The following is a 19850-nucleotide window of genomic DNA, read 5'->3' on the forward strand; positions in this document are numbered from 1 at the left end:
TGATCACTCAGCCGGAGAGAAAAGGAATTGTTGACAGTAACTTACCGTATGTCAAGTAGTTTACATGGATTTTTTAAAAACTTTTTATTAAAAAATAACATAGATGCAGAATTATGCACATATCATATATACAGCTTGATAAATTTTCACAAACTGAGCACCTCCATGTAACCAGCATCCAGATGAAACATATGACCAGCATGCCAGACGCTTCCCTATGGCCCTTTCTAGTTGCTACCTCCTCACCAAGAAGTCACCATTCTGACTTCTAACAGTGTAGATTAGTTTTGCCTGGGTCATTTTTTCATACCTGAGATAGCTACTGCTATTATCCCCATTTTACAGATAAAAAGCAAGCAGGCAGAGGGAGATTCAATAACTTCCCCAAGACCATATAGCTGCTAAGTAAAAGAGTCTGAATCTGAACCTGGCTCGTCTGACTCCAGGGCTGGGGATGCGGTAGGGAAGTGTAATGATAATTCATCCATTTTGCGAGGACCTAAAGTCACTTGTTTATTCTAGAAGTTACAGTGATCTCCTAACTGAGTCACCTGACCACAAAGGTCATTGGAAAAGAGAGATTAAAAATCAGCATGTATGGCAGAACATGGGGCACAAAACCTTCTGGAGCCCCCAGGCCCTATAGGATTACCTTTCTACGTTCATTTTTCCCTGGTGGCTTCCAAACCTCTTGCACCTTAACATTCCCTGTTATCAAACTTCACTCTCAGTAAGGGGAGGAATGAACCAATTCACACTGAAGTAGGTAACACATTTTCACTAAGGGCAGATCCCTTGTTCAATAAACTGAGGAGCAAAGTTCTAATTTTGGAATTTAAGGCCATACCCAGTTAAATACAGAGATTAACTTCAAGGGTCCGGAGGTCCTCCGCCTGCCCATGACACGGTACCACAAAGGCAGCCCGGTCGAGGGAGCTCGGCATAGGAATTCTGAGTTGCTAGGGGCCAAAGAATTAGACCCCTGGAGAGTCCACTGAACAAGGCTAAGGAGCAGTGTCCCAGATATGAGACAAACTGAATAAAATTCTGGAAAGACATTCCAGTCAAGGAATTTCCTTTATTCTAAAACACTACTCATAATTTTAGCTTATTTTCGAACAGCATTTCGCTGTCCACAGAAGGCTTTCTTCAGGCCCATCTCATCTGAGCCTCATGACAGTCTGTAAGATAGTTATGAAAGACATTCTTCTTTCCTCCTCCTCTTTCATTCATTTATTACGAAATGTTTTTGAGCATCTACTGTGTGCCAGGCTTTGTGGTGGAGCCTAAAAATACAGTGGTGAGCATGATGTCCATTTTATCAAGGAAGAAATTGAGGCTTAAAGAGGATAAATGACTTGCCCAAGATCACAAGTATACTCTAAATTAAATAATATGGTGTGACCTTTCACCCTGCACCAGACTTTTAAATGCAGGGTCTCATTAAATCCTCACAGCAACTCTGTGAGGCAGTTCCTATTACTTTACCTTCCATTTTACAAATAAAGTAACTGAAGGTCAGAGAGGTTATATGACTGCCCAAGCTCTCACAGCTGTGTAGGTGGAAGGGCCAGCATTCGGATCCTCATTGGTCTGACTCCAGAAATGAGAGCGTAAGTATTACCTTGTAGATTCAACCACCGATGATATCACTGACCCATCTGGGCCCTAAACAGAACTCATGAGAGTTTTGACTCTGATGCGAATAGTAGGGTAATTACGAGCTCTGTGGTTCTGTGGGAGGCCGTACAATGACTTGGTTGGCTCAGCATAAGCCCTACTTCTTGGGTTAAACAGACATTTCTGTGCATCTCTTACAGAACAGCCTTTTCACCCCAATGTTAAATATATCCATTCAAACAGAACTAGAAATAAAGTCCTTGAAATCTGAAGTTTTAAAAAACATGCCACAAACTAATAAAGATGTACTGTATAGCACAGGGAACTCTCTACTCAATACACTGTCATGAGCTATATGGAAAAAGAATCTAACAAAAGAGTGGATATATGTATATGTATATTGATTATTGATTCACTTTGCTGTACACCTGAAACTAACACAACATTGTAAATCAACTATACACCAATAAAAAATTTTTTGAAAAGGATAAATAAAAAACACGCACAATAGCTTGATGCCTTAAATACACCCTGCCCTGAGTACAGCTGGATATGCCAGAGATGGAAGGGAGATTAACCACTGAAGGCTTCACTTCCACTTTTCAGAATGCTCCCCCTAGTAACCTGAGTGTTTCTATACCTTCCCTTCCCCCAGAGTTAGTCCCATCATGGGCAATCACTCAAGGAGTGTCTGGCTCCTTGTGTTTTGAGGATCCAGAAAGTAGAGACAGTGCCCCACTTTCTCTGTGGAGCACCAGTAGCATCTAGAACCATGTGGCGACCTAGAACATTGGTGCTGGCAGCCTCCACATGGGCCTCCCTGCCTCCATTCTTGCTGCCCTTCCGCTTGTGCTCAACGTTATAGCCAGTGATCTTCCTAAAATCAAATCTGAATGCCACTCACATCAAAAATCTTCAGCAGTTGGGCTTCCCTGGTGGCGCAGTGGTTGAGAGTCCACCTGCCGATGCAGGGAACACGGGTTCGTGCCCCGGTCCGGGAGGATCCCACGTGCCGCGGAGCGGCTGGGCCCGTGAGCCATGGCTGCTGAGCCTGCGTGTCCGGAGCCTGTGCTCCGCAACGAGAGAGGCCACAGCAGTGAGAGGCCCGCGTACTGTAAGAAAAAAAAAAAAAAAAAATCTTCAGCAGCATCCCACTGCTGACGGTACAAAGTTCAGACACTAGCTTAAAACATAACGGGCCCTTTATAATCGGGCCTCTGTGTCTCTCTAGCATTATCTCCTGCTGGCTGCACGTGGGCAGAACTGATACTCAGATAGTATGTACCACCAGTATCCCTGTGATTAACCAGAGCCTGTGCTGGTTACTGAAGATTCTATGTTCCTTTCACCTGGTTACCATTTTCTCCAATTACAGACCCGACCTCATTTTATTGTGCTTCACTTTATTGAGCTTTGCAGATACTGTGCTTTTTTTTACAAATTGGAGGTTTGCGGCAATACTGCATCGAGCAAGTCTATCAGTGTCATTTTTCCAATAGCATTATTTTTAAATTAAGGTATGTAGATTGTTTGTTTAGACTTAATGCTATTGGAGACTTAACAGACTACAGTGGAGTGTAAACATAACTCTTATGTGCATTGGGAAAACAAAAAAATTCGTGTGACTTGTTTCATTGTGATATCTTTGTTACTGCGGTGGCCTGAAACTACAGTATCTCTGAGGTGAGCCTGCATACCAAACCATCTGCAGCTCCTGTAAGAAGGTTCTGTCCCTCTAGTAGTGTCCACCCAACAAACTTCCACTCATTTATCAAACATTTATTGAGCACCTCATATACTAAGTATTGTGCTAGGCATTCAGGGTAGGGACTCCAGCTCTCAAGAAAATGCTGGTCTAGTGGGAAAACAGAAAAGTTAAGAGATAGTTATAAAATAGCAGGAGAAGTGTTTGGACAGAGAGAAACTTCAGTGTTTGAAGAGAGCAGAGAAGAGGCACTTAACCCAGACTCAGGGTTTAGGGAGGTTTTCCTGGAGAGGGGAGATTTCTGCTGGGGTTCTGAAGGCTGAGAAGGGACAGAAGGAATCCTGAAAAAGTAAACGATGAATCTGTTAATAGTACAAAAGAAGTAAAGCCTAAAATTAGAGTTGAGGGGACTCCCCTGGTGGTCCAGTGGTTAAGAATCCGCCTTCCAATGCAGGGGCGCAGGTTCAATTCCTGGTCGGAGAACTAAGATCCTACATGCCGCGGGGCAACTAGCCTTTGTGCCACTACTGAGCTCACGTGCCTCAACTAGAGAGAAGCCTGCGTGCCGCAACTAAGACCCAAAACAGCCAAAAATAAATAAAATAAATAATAAAAAAAAAGAGAGGTGAGGCTAGTGATGTGAGGTTGAGATGTGTGTGTGTGTGTGTGTGTGTGTGTGCGTGTGTGTGTGTGTGTGTGTTGTGGACCATTCAGGTGTGAGATTCCATCCTGACCACAGTGGGGAACCAATAATTGATTTTCTTCAGGGAAGTGACTTGATTAGAATTGCATGTTAGAGAGAATGTTCTGGCCAGAGCATAGAGAGCAAGCTGGAAGGGAAGGATGAAAGGAAGGGAGACCAGTTAGGAGTCTGTTGCAGGAAACAGATGAGAGATGGCAGTGGGCTGGACTAAGGCACTAGCAAAGGGGTTAGATATGGAATGGGCTCAAGAGGTGTTAACTAAAAGTCAATAAACACTGCTGACTAGTTAAAGATGGGGCACAAGGAAATGAAGACTAACTCCCAAGTATCTTCCCTGGGTAACTGGGTGGCTAAAGATGCAGTTTTACATAGCTAACATGATATAGCACCGTTCTGTGCACTTTACATGAATTGACCAGTTTAATCCTGTTAACAACTCCATGAGATTATACCTTTTTTTTTTTTTGCGGTACACGGGCCTCTCACTGTTGTGGCCTCTCCCGTTGCGGAGCACAAGACCCGGACGCGCAGGCTCAGCAGCCATGGCTCACGGGCCCAGCCGCTCCGCGGCACGTGGGATCTTCCCGGACCGGGGCACGAACCCGCGTCCCCTGCATCGGCAGGCGGACTCTCAACCACTGCGCCACCAGGGAAGCCCAGATTATACCATTTTTATTCCATTTTATAGACAAGGAACCTGAGGCACAGAGAGGTTAATTAAGTTGTCCAAGGCCACACAGCTAGTAAGTGACAGAATCAGGATTTAGACTCAGGCAGTCTGAGAACACAATTCACATTCTTAACCAGTACCACTGGATTGCAATTTACTGAAAGGAAAAGTATGGAAGGAGTAGCAGATTTGGTTGAGCATATGACAAGCCCAGCTTAGGACATGTTGAGCTTCAGATGCCTGTAGAGGATCCAGGTAAAGTCCAGAAGGTATTTGGATATATGGAGATGGGCTAAAACTATGAGTTTATAAAGTATGACCCTTTATAATCTAATATTACTTCTGGCATTTTTCAATGGGTGTATTTTTCATTTGCCTTAAATCATGGTGTCCCTAGGGCATTCGTGGCTATGCAATTTCCTCTTCCTCTTGGGAGGGAGCCTAAAGTAGACAAGTTCCCCTCTGTTCTTCCCTCTCCTATGTCCTCCCAAACCCAGTTTTGCCTGTGACCAGGGGGTGGGTAATTCTACTGAATTTTGGGGCTCAGTTGGCAGGCGCATTTGGCTTTCATGCCAGGCTAAGTCCTCCAACATCCTCCAATCTCCTCCATCAGTAATAAACATGGTACCCACATCTCCATTTTTTAAATTGATGGTAAAATTAACATAACATTCACCATTTTATTTGGAAGTAGACAATTCAGTGGCTTTTATTACTTTCACAGTGTTGGGTATACTGGGTAACTATCACCACTATATAATTCCAGAACATTTTCATCACTGCCACCCCCCCCCCAAAAAAAAACCCTTACCCATTAAGCAGTCACTCCCCATACCCTCTCACTCCAGTCCTTGGCAACAACTGATCTGCTTTCTGTCGCTATGGACTTGCCTATTCTGGACATTTCCTATAAATGAAATCACATAGGGCTTCCCTGGTGGTGCAATGGTTAACAATCTGCCTGCCAATGCAGGGGACATGGGTTTGAGCCCATCCAGGAAGATCCCACATGCCTTGGAGCAACTAAGCCTGTGCACCACAACTACTGAGCCTGCGCTCTTGAGCCCATGAGCCACAACTACTGAGTCCATGTGCCACAACTACTGAAGCCCACGCACCTAGAGCCCGTGCTCCACAACAAGAGAAACCATGGCAATGAGAAGCCCGTGCACTGCAACCAAGAGTAGCCCCTGCTCGATGCAACTAAAAAGAAAGCCCGCGCACAGCAACGAAGACCCAATGCAGCCAAAAATAAATAAAAAAATAAATTTATTTAAAAAATGAAATCATATAACATGTGGCCATTTATGACTGGCTTTTTTCCCTCTTGGCCTATTTTCAAAATTCACCCATGTTATCGCATATATTAGTACTTCATTTCTTTTTATGCCATTGTATGGGCATACCACATTTTATTCATCCATTCAACAGCTGATGGACGTTTGTATCGTTTCTAATGTTTTGGGTATCATGAATAATGCTGCTAGGAATGTTCATGTTCAAGTTTTTGTTTGAACGCCTATTTTCATTTCTTTTGGGTATGTACCTACCTAGGAGTGCAATCGCTGGGTCATAAGGTAATTCTGTGTTCAACTTTTAAGGAACTGCCAAACTGTTTTGCAAGCAGCACCATCTTACATTCCCACAAGCAGTGTATGAGGGTTCCGATTTCTCCATATTCTTGCCAAGGCTGAGTTTTTTTCCTCTTTCCTTTTCTTTTTTTTTTTTCCCAGCCATACCAGGGATCGAACCCACGCCCCCTCTGTGGAAGTGCAGAGTCCCAACCACTGGACTGCCAGGGAAGTCCCTCTTTTTTTTTTTTTTTTTTAAATTCGAGCCATCCTAGTGGGTTTGAAGGGGTATATAGAGTGGTTTTGATTTGCGTTTCCCTAACGACTAATGATGTGAATAATGTTTTTGTGTGCTTATTGGCCACTTACATAAATTCTTTGGAGAAACATTAAGTCCTTTGCTCATTTTTAATTGGGTTGCCTTTTTGTTGTTGAGTTGTAAAAGTTCTTTAAATATCCTGGATACCAAACCCATGTCAGATACATGATTTGCAAATATTTACTCCCATTATATGGGTTACCTTTTCATATTCTCTTTTTTTTTAATTAAAAAAAATTTTTTTTGGCCACACAGCGTGGCTTGAGGGATCTCAATTCCCCAACCAGGGACTGAACCCAGACCATGACAGTAAAAGTGTTGAATCCTAACCACTAGACCACCAGGGAACTCTCATGCTTTTCATATTCTTGATAGTGTTCTTTGAGGACAAAAATTTGATGAAGTCAAATTTATCTGTTATTTTTCTTTTATGCTTGTGCTTTTGGTGTCATATCTAAGAATTCATTGCCAAATCCAAAGTCATGAAGATTTTTCCCTGTTTTTTCCTAAGACTTTTCTAGTTAAACTCTTACATCTTTGATCCATTGAGTTAATTTATGCTTATGGTGTGAGATAGGGGTCCAACTTAATTCTTTGGATAGTTTGTTGTCCCACACAATTTATTGGATACCTATGATTAACTCATTTTAGCCCCAAGATATAAAGATTTGTTGTCTGTGATGAGGAGGTAACGAGCTAGGGCAGTGGCTTGCTAGTAAATGTTTAACAACTGGCTCTCCGGAAAGAAAAATCCCTGATTTGTAGCCTTTGCCAATTTCCATGGTCCAAGTAGTCCCACCATGGCTAATTTCAAGGTGCTATCACCAAACACCAACTTGGGAAGAGAGTGCGATAGTCCAGCATTATTTGGTATTTCCACCGTACAGATAAAACAGGTGCAAATAACCTTAACAGCATAGATAATAGTGGCAAGTTTTAAGTATTTATCACCTTTGTTTTTACTATATATAATTTATGTTATTATAAGTTTATACACTTTGCTTTTTCAATAATGGCTGTGTTTAACAATTGGCTCACAAAATTCCTGAAAATTAAAGAATCATCTCTCATGAGCTAACACAAGTCAGCTTCATCCTGGGCTACAGGCACACTTTGAGCTAAGGGACACATGTCCTTGCATAGACACGAGAGCATGGCCATGAGGTCAGACAGACCTCTCTCAGACTTTATCCTTATGAGAATTTGGGAAAGTCACTAAATCTCAGTTTCTTCACCAATAAAATGGGATGATAGTATTTCTTTCTCAAGGTCGTTATAAAGATGAGAGGTAAATATACAGAGTCTGAGCCATAAGAGGTGTTCAAAAATCCTAGTTTAATATTACTTTCCATAGCTTTAAGCATAGTATCATTTTGTGTGTGTGTGGAGGGGGTGGAGTTTAAAAGAAAAGACGATTGAGAGTTACCCAGGGTATAACTGGGAGATACCAAGTCCCACACTAGGCATAACATTTGTGTGAAGACACAGATCCAAATAAGTTTCACTTATTATACACTCGTCATGGGCAGAGACTTGGAAATCTTGCCTCTGGGAGTTTGGGAGGAGGGGAAGCAGAGTATCAGGCTCATGGCAACCCTAGAAATTGGGGAATCAGACTGTGATTCTGTGTCTCCCCACAAGGTCTTCCTGGCTCCCCACATATATTCCTGACAGACCGCTCAGGAACTTGACTGTTCTACCCTTTACATTTCAGATGTGTTACCTAAAGGGAGGGAGGCTTTGCCCTGAGCGCGTCATAGGGATCAGCTTATCAGTCAGCCTGGGGGGCAGAGAGCAGGGCCTCAGACAGATGTCACCTGGGGCAGAGGGGGGAGGACTGGGCAAAGCTCCTGGCCTGGAGTAGGGCTTTGCAGGGGGCTGCTGGGACATGAAGGAAGGAAAGAAACCACGCAGCAGTGAGAGGGAAGGGTCAAGAAGAGGCACAAAAGCAGTTCTGCCCCACCTCCCAGACCTGCCCACAGACTCCGATTTCACACCACCCCGTGAGAAAGCTAACATCCTCTTTGCTTTTCTGTGTCCTCAGCTGCAAATACCAGGGACACACTTAATCAGGAAGTAAATGCACAGTGGCTGGCACTTGATCCCGTTTGTCAACATTTCGCAGCCTCTTTGGAGAGGCCTGTGGAAAGATGAGCTGAAAGGTATAATCCTTTTGCCCTGGGGAGGCCAGGTTCTTTGTTTTTTGCACCCTGGTATACTGGTCACTTATGAAACAGCAGTTGCAAACTGTCGATCATGTTTTAAGCATGGAAAATCCAGCATGCTGACAATCCCACCAAAACAGGTTCTTATTTCAGAGAGCAGTGGCCAAGTGTGTGCTGGGAACCTGGCTTTGTGCTCAACTGGGGGTCCCTGGGCAAGTCACTTGGCTTCTCTAGGCGTCCATATCCTTTCCGTAAATCAGAAATACAGTAACAGTACCTACCCTTGTAAGGCTGTTTTGGGGAGACCTAGCCTAATGCAATGCTTTGCCCAATGATAGCTAATGTAGTAAGTGCTCAATAAATTGGAGCAGCTGGTGTTATTACTACTGCCTGTGTGACCTTGGCAAGTTATTTCATATTTCTGGGTCTCAGTTTCCTCACACGTTTTTGTCTTGTGGCCCAGATGACCTTGGAGGCGCCTCTGATTCTAGCATTCTATTATTCCCTGACAAACAAGATTCTTTGCCTCGACTCTGGCCCTGTTTATCTAAAGCAAGAGATCAGACCATTTGCTGCTGCTGTTGCAATGCTCAGATAGCAGAGACCTTTGACAGCCCAGAAGGCTTGTTCACCCTTCCCCCTGAATGGAGTTTCAAGGCTCTGGCATAAGTAGCAAACTGATGTGTTTCCCTAACCACAGCATCAGAAGAGGGGGCAGGGTGCTAGGCAGCAGGACCTGGGTGTATTGAAAACAATTGCCCTCGAAATGCTGCCTAGAGGGGAGAATAAACGTGCTCTTGGGCCAAGGTCATGAAAGACATGTCAGCATTTGCTCGGGGACCCAGCACCATCTCCTAGGATTCTACCCCCAAAGCAGGTGGTGGCCGAGGCCGGAAGACAGGGCTCCACTTACAGAAAAAAATTCCCCTCTGGACTCCAGTTGAATGATACAAAGCTTTTCTTTCTGAATGATTATTAAAAAAGTGAGAGAGAGAGAGAGAGAGAGGTGGAGAGAGAGGGAGAAATGGATAGATGAAGTCAAACTTTGTATCTCTGGGCTGAAGGGGACGGAAAGATAGGTTGAAGGCCAGTGGCACCCTATTAATGCTCTTAGCCCTGCCTAATGTTTCTTTTTTTTTTAACTTTTTATTTTATACCTGAGTATAGTTGATTAACAATGTTGTACTAGTTTCAGGTGTACAACAAAGTGATTCAGTTATACATATACATGCATCTATTCTTTTTCAAATTCTTTTCCTAATTAGGTTGCTACAGAATACTGAGCAGAGTTCCCTGTGCTATACACTAGGTCCTTGTTCTGCCTAATATTTCCAGTTATCCTAATGTCCTTAGCTCAGGCACATAACGCGACAAGGATTGAGTACCTTGGACACAGAGTAGAGGGAAAGGCTTCTTTTCCTCAGACCCAGGTTCCTAGGGCAGAATGCTAAGGAGTTCAGACTGACTTATTTCCAGAATATCTTGGGTCAACCTCATGTCCATAACAAGGGAAAGAAAAGGAAAAATACCTATGATTATGTACAGAATGCGTTTTCTACAATCCATGTTTTCTCAGAGCCACACTTCTTTGGGGCCTCCCCTGATTTCCATTAATGATTTCCAGATGTCAGCTAAGGAGCTGGTTTCCAGCTGGTAGGAAGTATTGCTCATTAAGAATATTCACAAGACCCCAGGCCTTTAGATGACAAGTCACAGGGCTTCTGTCACCCTCCCAGCTGGAAGATTTCTGCTAAATGACAAATTTCCTGACGTTTTTCCTCACACATCTTGTCCTGTGATCAACTTTCAAGATTACATTTCAGTTTTTTATACTGTCTCTCATTTTGTGCCACTGGTTCCATGCCTCCCTGTCAGTACAAAAGAAGCATCTGTCAGAAAAATGGCTTGAGTGGGTAAGGGCCACCCCCTACCCGGCTGCCATCTTTTTGTGCCTCTGTCGCTCTGTCTCCTGCCTGGACTCAGAAAGGTGAGAGCCGCAAGGAACCTTAGAGATTATGTGTTGTCAGTGAATACCAGCCTGCTCACTGATCCATCATGCCATGGCCACATGTTATGTTCAATAATGGCAATATATCTAGCATTATCCTCAGAACAGGAGCATTGACCTGTAGAATGCCCTGCTACTGTAAAAAGTATGCCGGTAATGGGCTCCAGGTGGGGCTCTCTTAAACCATGCAACACTCGCACAATTCTGTTATCCAGGCAAAAACAAAGAAAGGTGAGTGTATTCGTTTGCTAGGGCTGCCATAACAAAAAACCACAAACTGAGTGGCTAAAACAACAGACTTTATTTCTCGCAATTCTGAAGGCTGGAAGTCAATGATCAAGGTGCTGGCTGGTTTGGTTTCTACTGAGGTCTCTCTCCTTGGCTTGCAGACAGCTGCATTCTTGCTGTGTCCTCACATGGTCTTTCTGCTGTGTATGTGCATCCCTGGTGTTTCTTGGTGAGTCCAAATGTTGTCTTCTTATAAAGACACCAGTCAGATCAGATTAGGGCCCTCCCTGAGGCCTCACATTAACTTAATCACCTCTTTAGGGTCCTCTCTCCAAATACAATCACATTCTAAAGAACTGAGGGCTCGGGCTTCAACATATGAATTTGTGGGGACACATTTCAGCCCATAACGTGAGCTTTTCTGCTCTCTGTTGTCACTGACGTGGTGGAAGAGGAAGAAGAGGAGAACACACTCTATCATTTCAGAGGAATATAAACACTCAGGACCTACCCAGAGGTTAGCAACTAGGACCAAGAAAGTGTAAAAAAGGGAAATCACTGGGCCTGAAATAGAAAACGCTGATTTCTTTCATTGAAATATAGGGTGGCGGGCTTAAATATCCTCACCATCGAACTTGGGTGTGCAGAGAAATCGTATTCTCATCTTATTTGTTGTCATTTGCTAGGTAAAGAGGAGAAAGATAACTGAATGCCCAATCCAGCTTAAATCTTTGTCTAAATAATCATTCAACTGGTCCCTTTTGGGTTCCGGCAATGATGCTGGGAAGAAGGCACCTTGGCTTTGTGCAGGCCCTTGGGTGGGTGCTTGGCCCCCATTTCTGATGTCTGCATCTGGCATAGCTCCTGGTCTGGACTCCCCCTCACTTGTCTCCAGTTCCTCTCTTCACCTCAGCTCCTTCTGGAGCTATGGACCCTTCAGAGCTCTGCCCCAGCCTCCTTCTGCTGTGCTGGCGCAGTGGGCCTCATTGATGGCTCCTGGCTCTCCAGCGGGAATGGAGGGAAGCTTGGGACTGAATCCGGCCCTCTCTCTCTGCCTGACGTGCAGCCTGCCTTTTGTACCGTGTTGGACTGCCCAGCCCTGCCACTGTCCCAGAGCAGAGTCTGCTACCAGAGTTCTCTTCTCAGCTTATCCAGCATGCCTTTCATCAGAACATGTAAACTCACCACTTTCCCTCCTAACTAGCTCTGTTCGTGGCCTCTTCTTCCCATGATGCCCCCAAACGAGAAGAGGCAACTCATTTATTTCCTCTTCCTTATAACTTCCCAGCTCTAACCCAGATATAACCTATAGACTCCTGACTAAAACTCCTAAATCATAAACAGAGTTATCTTCTCTGTCCTATGGGAGAAACTCTATGATCTAGACCAACTGGGAGTTTAAGTTATTTGGAAAAATCCTTTCCCTCACTCCAAGCCTAGCGTTCAAGTTATTGTCTTGCTGTGAAACCCTATTGTCAATGTCAGAAACTGAATACTAACTCTCTTTCTCCTTGAATTCCTTCAGGAACCATTCTAATCACTTCGGATAAAAAAGATTCCTCTAGTCAGTAAGGAGAAAGCAAAAAAGAAAAGCACATTAATCCCCCCAATTATAACTCCCATAACAATAGTTTGTTGCTTCTTGACATGCAAAGGGCAATTTGCCAAAGCACTTGCTTAATGTTTTTCAAGGAAAGAAAGGAAAAAGAGGGAAAGAAATGAATATTTTGAAGGTCATAACTAATTATCCATGATCTTGACAGGGTAGAACAAGGCATATTTGGTTTCAATTGAAATGGAAACTGCTTTGAGCAGTCTGAGAGAAGCTGAGCACGTAACCATACTTGAGAATTAGAGTAAAAAAGGGTCATTGTGGTAAAGATGAAGAGATGAACTAAATGATCTCTGCAAACTTCTTCTAGATCCCACTCCTGCTCTAACCCCGAGAAGGCCCAGAGATGATGTTGGAGCTATTGTTTCTGGAGTCCAGTGTATACATGTGGCCAGGGGTCCACCCCCAGCATGGCAGGAATATGATAGGGCCGAGAAGTTCTTGGTTCCACAGAGAGTCCGTGACATCCTTCCCAGCAAGGTGGCTGAGGTTCAGTAAACTTCAGGAGACATGGAGGCTTCCAGGAAAAAGAAAATCAGAAAGGCAGCTGGGATTCCTCTACCCCTGGAGGTGGGGAAGCTGAGAGGACCTTGAGGAGAGTGAACCAAGCCCACCCGAGCGCTGCTTGGTGACTCGATGGGGCCTGGTAGACAGGGCCCCTGAGAAAAAGGTCATATGGCTTCTCGAAGCCTCAGTTTCCTCAAGTGTAGAAAGTGGGTATCGGTGCCGACTGCCTGGGTTTACTGAGAGGGTTACTGGAATAACATAGACCCAGAGCCTAGCACTGGGCCTGGTACAGAGCAAGTTGTCGGCACACGGTGGCTGTTTTTGTGACTGCCATTATTTTTTTATGAAACCTGAAGAAACAATACAGGGACAGCAGAGTAGAAAAACCTGCAAGAGGATCCTCTGGTATATAAAATAAACAAAAGATCTCTTTGTATGGCCTTTTTTCCTCCTTCTGGGTAAAACCAAGGAGCACAGATCCGATTCTAAAGTTGCAGTCCATATTGTCAAAAATGTAACCAGGATCCTCTGGGTGTTTACTGAGAAAATGACAAGGATATTTAACCCCATGCTTAGGGTGAGGGTCACATGCTGAGAGCTCAGCCCCTCTACTGTTCTCTCGTGACCCAGGAAAAGTCAGAGTCCTCAGGCTGAGTGATCTGGGGCAATGTATGCATGACACTGTGTGGGAGGACTCCGGGTTGAGCAAAGAATGGAAAATGCCCCTTTTTACTGTGGCTCCATAACTGGTGTGTTAAAAATGAACAAAAGGGATAGAAATAATGCAGACCAGAATTAAGAGTGGGAGAACCCGGAAAGTCAGGAACCCAAGAAGTGGAGTTGAGAAAAAGAAGACATTGGTGTTAGAACCATCATCACTGTGATTCAGCAGCACAAGAAATCTTTATAGTCACCACCTCCTGGATTTCCCAGAAAAGGAAACTGAGGCTCATATAAAGTCAGATTACTTGCCCAAGTCCACGGTTAACCAATCTGGGCCTCCTGACTTCAATCTATCACTCTTGCCATACCCAGTGATTAGACAGACGACCCTCAGAGGGAGAAGCCAAGAAGGAAAGAAAAGGTCATTTCAATCCAAGTCCCAAGATCTATGACTGGTTAGCAGGCAACGTGCGGCTTCATGAAAGGAAACTTGACTCCAAGACTTCAGCCCGGAGAAGGCCCTGGGGATGGAGGCCCAATGTTAAAAACAACAAGCAGCTGGAGTTGAGCAATGGATGGCAGGACTCCAGGCACTGGAAGGGAGCAAATGCACCTGCTCAGGTACTGAAGCATGACAGGTCTTGGCCAGGCCCAAGCTCAACAGGAGAGAAGGTGGAGGAGGGCGGAGCAAAGGGCTTGGTTGAAAAAACTCACTTTACAACACTAAACAGGATTCCGGCTTATCAGTGGACATTCTATTTTTTCCCCTTGCTGTTTAGTGTCTAAATCCCCCTTCCTAATTTTGAGGAATCCCCCCGCCCCCATTGTGAGTCAGAGCCTTCTTCTGGCACCAGCATCTCAAGAGTTAACCAGAGGATGTGAACCCAGCATAACTATGCTGTATGTTCTGAGTGTTAGCCGACACGTGCATAGTACAGAAGCGAAAAGGCGGAAAACCTCGCACTTCTTGTCCTCGCTGCTGAAGGGACCACACAGGGTCTAGGACACCCCCATCCAGGACTCTGAATTGTGCAAAGTCATAGAAACAGTGGTGTTGCATCTGTGGTGGTGGCTGACGTGGCCTAGTATGAAGATCAATGTCCAAGGACTGCGGCCATGGTTGGCAAGGGTGGTGGCGTCCCGGCCACGCTGTGTCAGCTGCTAAGCCTGCCTGATTTCCAAGCCTGCTTCTCCTACCTCCTCCCTTTCATTGACTCATTTCTATCACTGTTGGCCAGCCTCCAACTACAGATACCTGGTTGCCACAGGCCCTGTGCCTCACCTGCCACAGGAGCAGCCAGGGAGTTTTAGAAGGCTAGGACTCAGCTCAGCTGTGAATCTTACAAAGGCAGAAGATGTGAGGACAAGATGGATGATTAAAAGGTTCACGGTGGAACACATCCAGCGGAAACACATTTACAAAACTGTCTCTTATACCTGCTCAAACCACTTATCTGATTCTGGGGGAGAGATTTGGCCACATGGTCCTGCCACTGCTGCTCTCCACTGCGGACAGACCCACGTTCAGGCCGGAGGTTTAAAAACTTGCCCAGGATCACACAGGTAGCCAAGGGGCATAATGCTTGGAAGCTGTTAGGTTCAACTGGGCCTTGAAATGTCAGGAAGAAAAGAGGGTTTGGTTCTTTCTAAAAAGAGGCCTTAGGTGCTAAAGGTCTGAACTGGATTATACAATCTGCACCAAGAACTTCCTCGGTTCCATAAACAATGAATCATTGATTGCCGGAGAGAGAGTCGAGAGCTGTTTCCTGATTGGAACAAAGAAGACAACCTGTAAGCCACGCTGAGAAAGTTACATAGGCATACTATCTCCCAGCTCTTCCATGCTAAAACAGGAAGAAGGGAGAAACAAAAAATAAGTAAATAAATAAATAAATAAAATAAACGAGGAAGAAGGGAGAAATCCATGGTGGATATAGAGAAATACCCTCTGATCTTCTGTTAGGCTACCATTCTCTATCCAGCCTCTGGACTCCCTTTTCTTTCTTTGCAACAAGCCCCAAAGACTTATCCTGTTTCTATTTCCTCTCTAAAGCTGCCTTCATTCTCTCTGTCCCCTAGAGTTCTTACCACTCTTCCATCCCCCCCCAAAATGGCTACAAAGTAAGAACATCTCATTCCAGCTGCCCCCAAAGAGGAATCCAAGCCCTTATTCTCTTCAGGATTTTCATCCTAAGAATTCAGGACAAACAAACAGGGGGACAACAAAAATACAAACAAAGGGCTAGTTACAAAGCTTAAGAATCTTAAAAGGTTCACATAGTCCTGGTTCTTTCATGCTGAGCCAAGATGTTGCTAACACTTACCAGGCATTTATTATTCACCAGGCACTGGACTAAGTATTCCACAGGTGTTATCTTACTTTATAGTCCCAGCAGCCCCATGCATTTTATTAAAGGGACCGAAGCCGAGAGAGAGATTAAGTAGTTTTCTAAGGTCAATTGGTAGTTAGCTGCAGAATTGGAATTTGAACTCAAGTCTCTCTGACTCTATATCTGGTGCTCTTCTTTTAAATTTTATTTTATTTTTATACTCTCACTTCCATTCTTGTCCCTTCATCCCATCCCCATCTTCCCCTTACAGATAATTTATAATAATTTCTGATTTACCTTTCTAGTGTTTTTTTTTGAGAATATACATACACACACAGAGATTAAAGCTGGTGCTGCTTACACTATGCCTAGTTGAAGGCCTACTCTGTCTTTTTAAAAACAAAACAAGGGACTTCCCTGGTGGCGCAGTGGTCAACAATCTGCCTGCAAATGCAGGGGACACGGGTTTGAGCCCTGGTCCGGGAATATCCCACATGCCACGGAGCAACGTGCACCACAACTACTGAGCCTGCGCTCTAGAGCCTGCAGGCCACAACTACTGAGCCCGTGTGCCACAACTACTGAAGCCGCACGCCTAGAGCCGGTGCTCCGCAACAAGAGAAGCCACAGCAATGAGAAGCCCGCGCACCGCAACGAAGAGTAACCCCCACTGGCTGCAACTAGAGAAAGCCCGCGTGCAGCAACCAAGACCCAACGCAGCCAAATATAAATTAATTAATTAAAAAAAAAACACAAAAGGAAAGCAAAAAATCAGTTTAGTCAGAAGGAAGGTGTTTTACCAGAGCCACATCATGAGGGGATTTATAGGAAGTAAATGCTTCTATAATGGGTGAAAACAGGTATGTAAGGATTTTCCAACATTGCCTAAAACTATTCCCAGATAGCTTTTTTAAGTGTCTACAGTAATAATACTAGTATTTGGATATCAGAAACAGAAGTGTGAAAAAATTGTTTCCCTAACATAAAACAGAAAACAGGTCTAACCCTAACAAAAGCCGGGTGTCCATGTGACCAAGGCTCTGCATAGAGTCACAAATAAGGAAGCATATTACTGTGCCCCAAAGTAATAAAAACTAGATTCCAATCTTTACTCATATCTCTCAAAGAATATCAACAGAAATCCAATTCGTAAACCTCAGCAAATTTCCCAAATCCAAATTCTCTCCAATACTCAGCCTATGATATTTTTTCTTCCTCCCTCCACCTCTCCCCTCTCCCCTACCTTTTTAGTATGTAAATCAACTTAGCTTCCGTGCTAAGTCTTCTGTGCTTTCTTCCCACTTCTCAGATTTTGTCTATTTCTTCGTGTCTCTTTATTCCTCCAAGGATCTGGGAGACGGAGCTGGCAATGATCCTGTAGAGGGGGGCTACTTTAAAGAATGGCTTCCGTGTTGATAAAGCAATTCCCTGAATAACACCCAGTAACTCATCATTGGTAACAGCTGCAGTTTAGCGGAGAAACACATCAGGTGTGTTTCCAGGAAGGAGAAAGAAATCACACCAGCTATTTGAATAAGGAAACGTTAACATAAAGAACTGTTAACTAGTAGAAGGTGATTAACTACTAAGAGGAGTAAGAGAGCCCCCTAAAGGGTTCAGAAGTATCCAGTGCAATAAAAAGAAGCTTTTACCTCTAGGCTGAAGAAAATGGATAAAGAAAGAATTAAGGAATTAGGAAACCTCTTCCAAGAGGATGTGGCTACTACAAGAACACACAGCCTGGGGCTTCCCTGGTGGCGCCGTGGTTGAGAGTCCGCCTGCCGATGCAGGGGACACGGGTCCGTGTCCCGGTCCGGGAAGATCCCACATGCCGCGGAGCGGCTGGGCCCGTGAGCCATGGCCGCTGAGCCTGCGCGTCCGGAGCCTGTGCTCTGCAACGGGAGAGGCCACAGCAGTGAGAGGCCCGCGTACCGCAAAAAAAAACACACAAAAAAACAAAAAAACCACACAGCCTGACAAGACGAAGAAACATAGCAGAGTCAGACTAGAGCTGTGTCTAGAAAGAGTTCTCTATTAACAGAGCTTGTGAGCATGAGACAGGCCAGGACCTGGGGCCCTTTGCTGCAGTGCTGCAGTGCTTTCACTTGGACCAACATCCTAGGCTACAAAATACAAAGAAACTATAAGGGACTAAAAATAACCGTGTGCACGTGCAGCTGGGGCACATTCTGGACAAAAGATACAAAAAGACCAAAAAAAGCCCAACTGCCACTTCTGAAGTGCCTGGAGCAAAAGCAGGGGGTCAGGAGGAAAAGCAGGGTACTGCGCATGCTCCCTGCACACAATACAAAAAGGGGTGGGCAGACCCCCTAAGCTACCCCTGCAGCCCGACCCCTGGACACACCCCTACCCTCAACCCATATAAGGAACCAGCTCGCGCCCCCCTTGGGAGCAAGCAAGCAAGGGAACCTGTTGTTTGGTCTCACTCCCTGCTGCTAACCCTAACTAACTCTAACCCTAACACTGTAACCCGTGTTTACAATGTCTGCCTCTGATAACACAAAGCTGTGTAAAGAAGGGTAAACTTGGAGCTGAGAGACAATAAATTGATAAAGGTACAGATCCTGACCAGTCAGAGTGGATGCCAGCCGTAAACAACCAGTATAGACATACTGGTGTGTATTAGTTGAGTATCACCCTGCAAAGATGTTGCATTTTTCTAGACTCTTGTTTCAGCTTTCCGCTGCATCCCTAGAGCTTGCATGTAAGAAAAACCTGGGATATCGGTTCTGTACTCAGAAATCAAAGAGATGCGATTGGAACAGGGCAGGTGATGAGGAGTGGGGTGTCCAAAGGATAATTTTTATTGGAGACATTTATAAAAATACCAGTTGTGAGCCAGACATTATTCTTGACGACTTGTATGCATTTTCTAAGTTAGAGCTTACAGCAATCTTAGAAGGCCGGTGTTATTCCTGTCTTCCAGGTGAGAACACTGTGCTTCACAGACGCTAGGCAACTTAACGAAGTCACACAGCTAGTAAGTGGCGGAAAAAAGATACGAGCTCACATCAGCTTGATCATCACCAAGGTCTGCTCAGTCCTATTTTCTTAGGGAAATGTGTTAAACTGCTAGTTTTATAAGCTGTTGCTTTACATGTTTCCAGGCTATCTTCTTAGGTGCATATCTGTTCATGGTTCTTGATGTAAAGGTCTTAAAACAGCACATAATGCCCCCCCTTGTCTCTTATAATCATATGAAATTCTATTTTATCTATTATTGAAATTGCTCTCCCACCTTTCCTTTGGTTTCCTTGTATGCGTTTTCCTATTCCTTATTTTCAAATTCTCCATATCCTTTCGTTTCAAAAATGTCTCTGTAGACAACATGTTACTGGATAGAGTGGAAGAGGATGGTTTGCAATTATCATTTTAAAAAATTTAATCTGAGAGTCTCCTTTTTGTCTTTGATTCTAAAGTCTGTGCACTTTAGAATTAAAGTGCACACTACATTTCTCCACAGAACAAGCTGGCAGGCAGTTGGGGAGATTCAGAAGCAAGGGAGGACCAGACATGAGACCAGTGGTCAGTGTCTGGGTGCCAAGCCCTGCAAGGGCTGTGGAGAGAAGACCAAGGTAGGACCTCAATTTTCAGAGAAATAGGATAATAGACAAGAAAATGATGTAGAGCCAGGGACCTCTTCTTAAAATTGGGGGTGGAAGTTGGGAGTCTGGTCATGGGGGCACAAGCAAGGTTTGCATTATTAGAGGTCAAGTCAAATGAAGTAA

This window comes from Monodon monoceros, unplaced genomic scaffold, assembly GCF_005190385.1.
Source record: "Monodon monoceros isolate NGI ecotype Baffin Bay Population unplaced genomic scaffold, NGI_Narwhal_1 Super_Scaffold_20, whole genome shotgun sequence".
NCBI lineage: Eukaryota > Metazoa > Chordata > Mammalia > Artiodactyla > Monodontidae > Monodon > Monodon monoceros.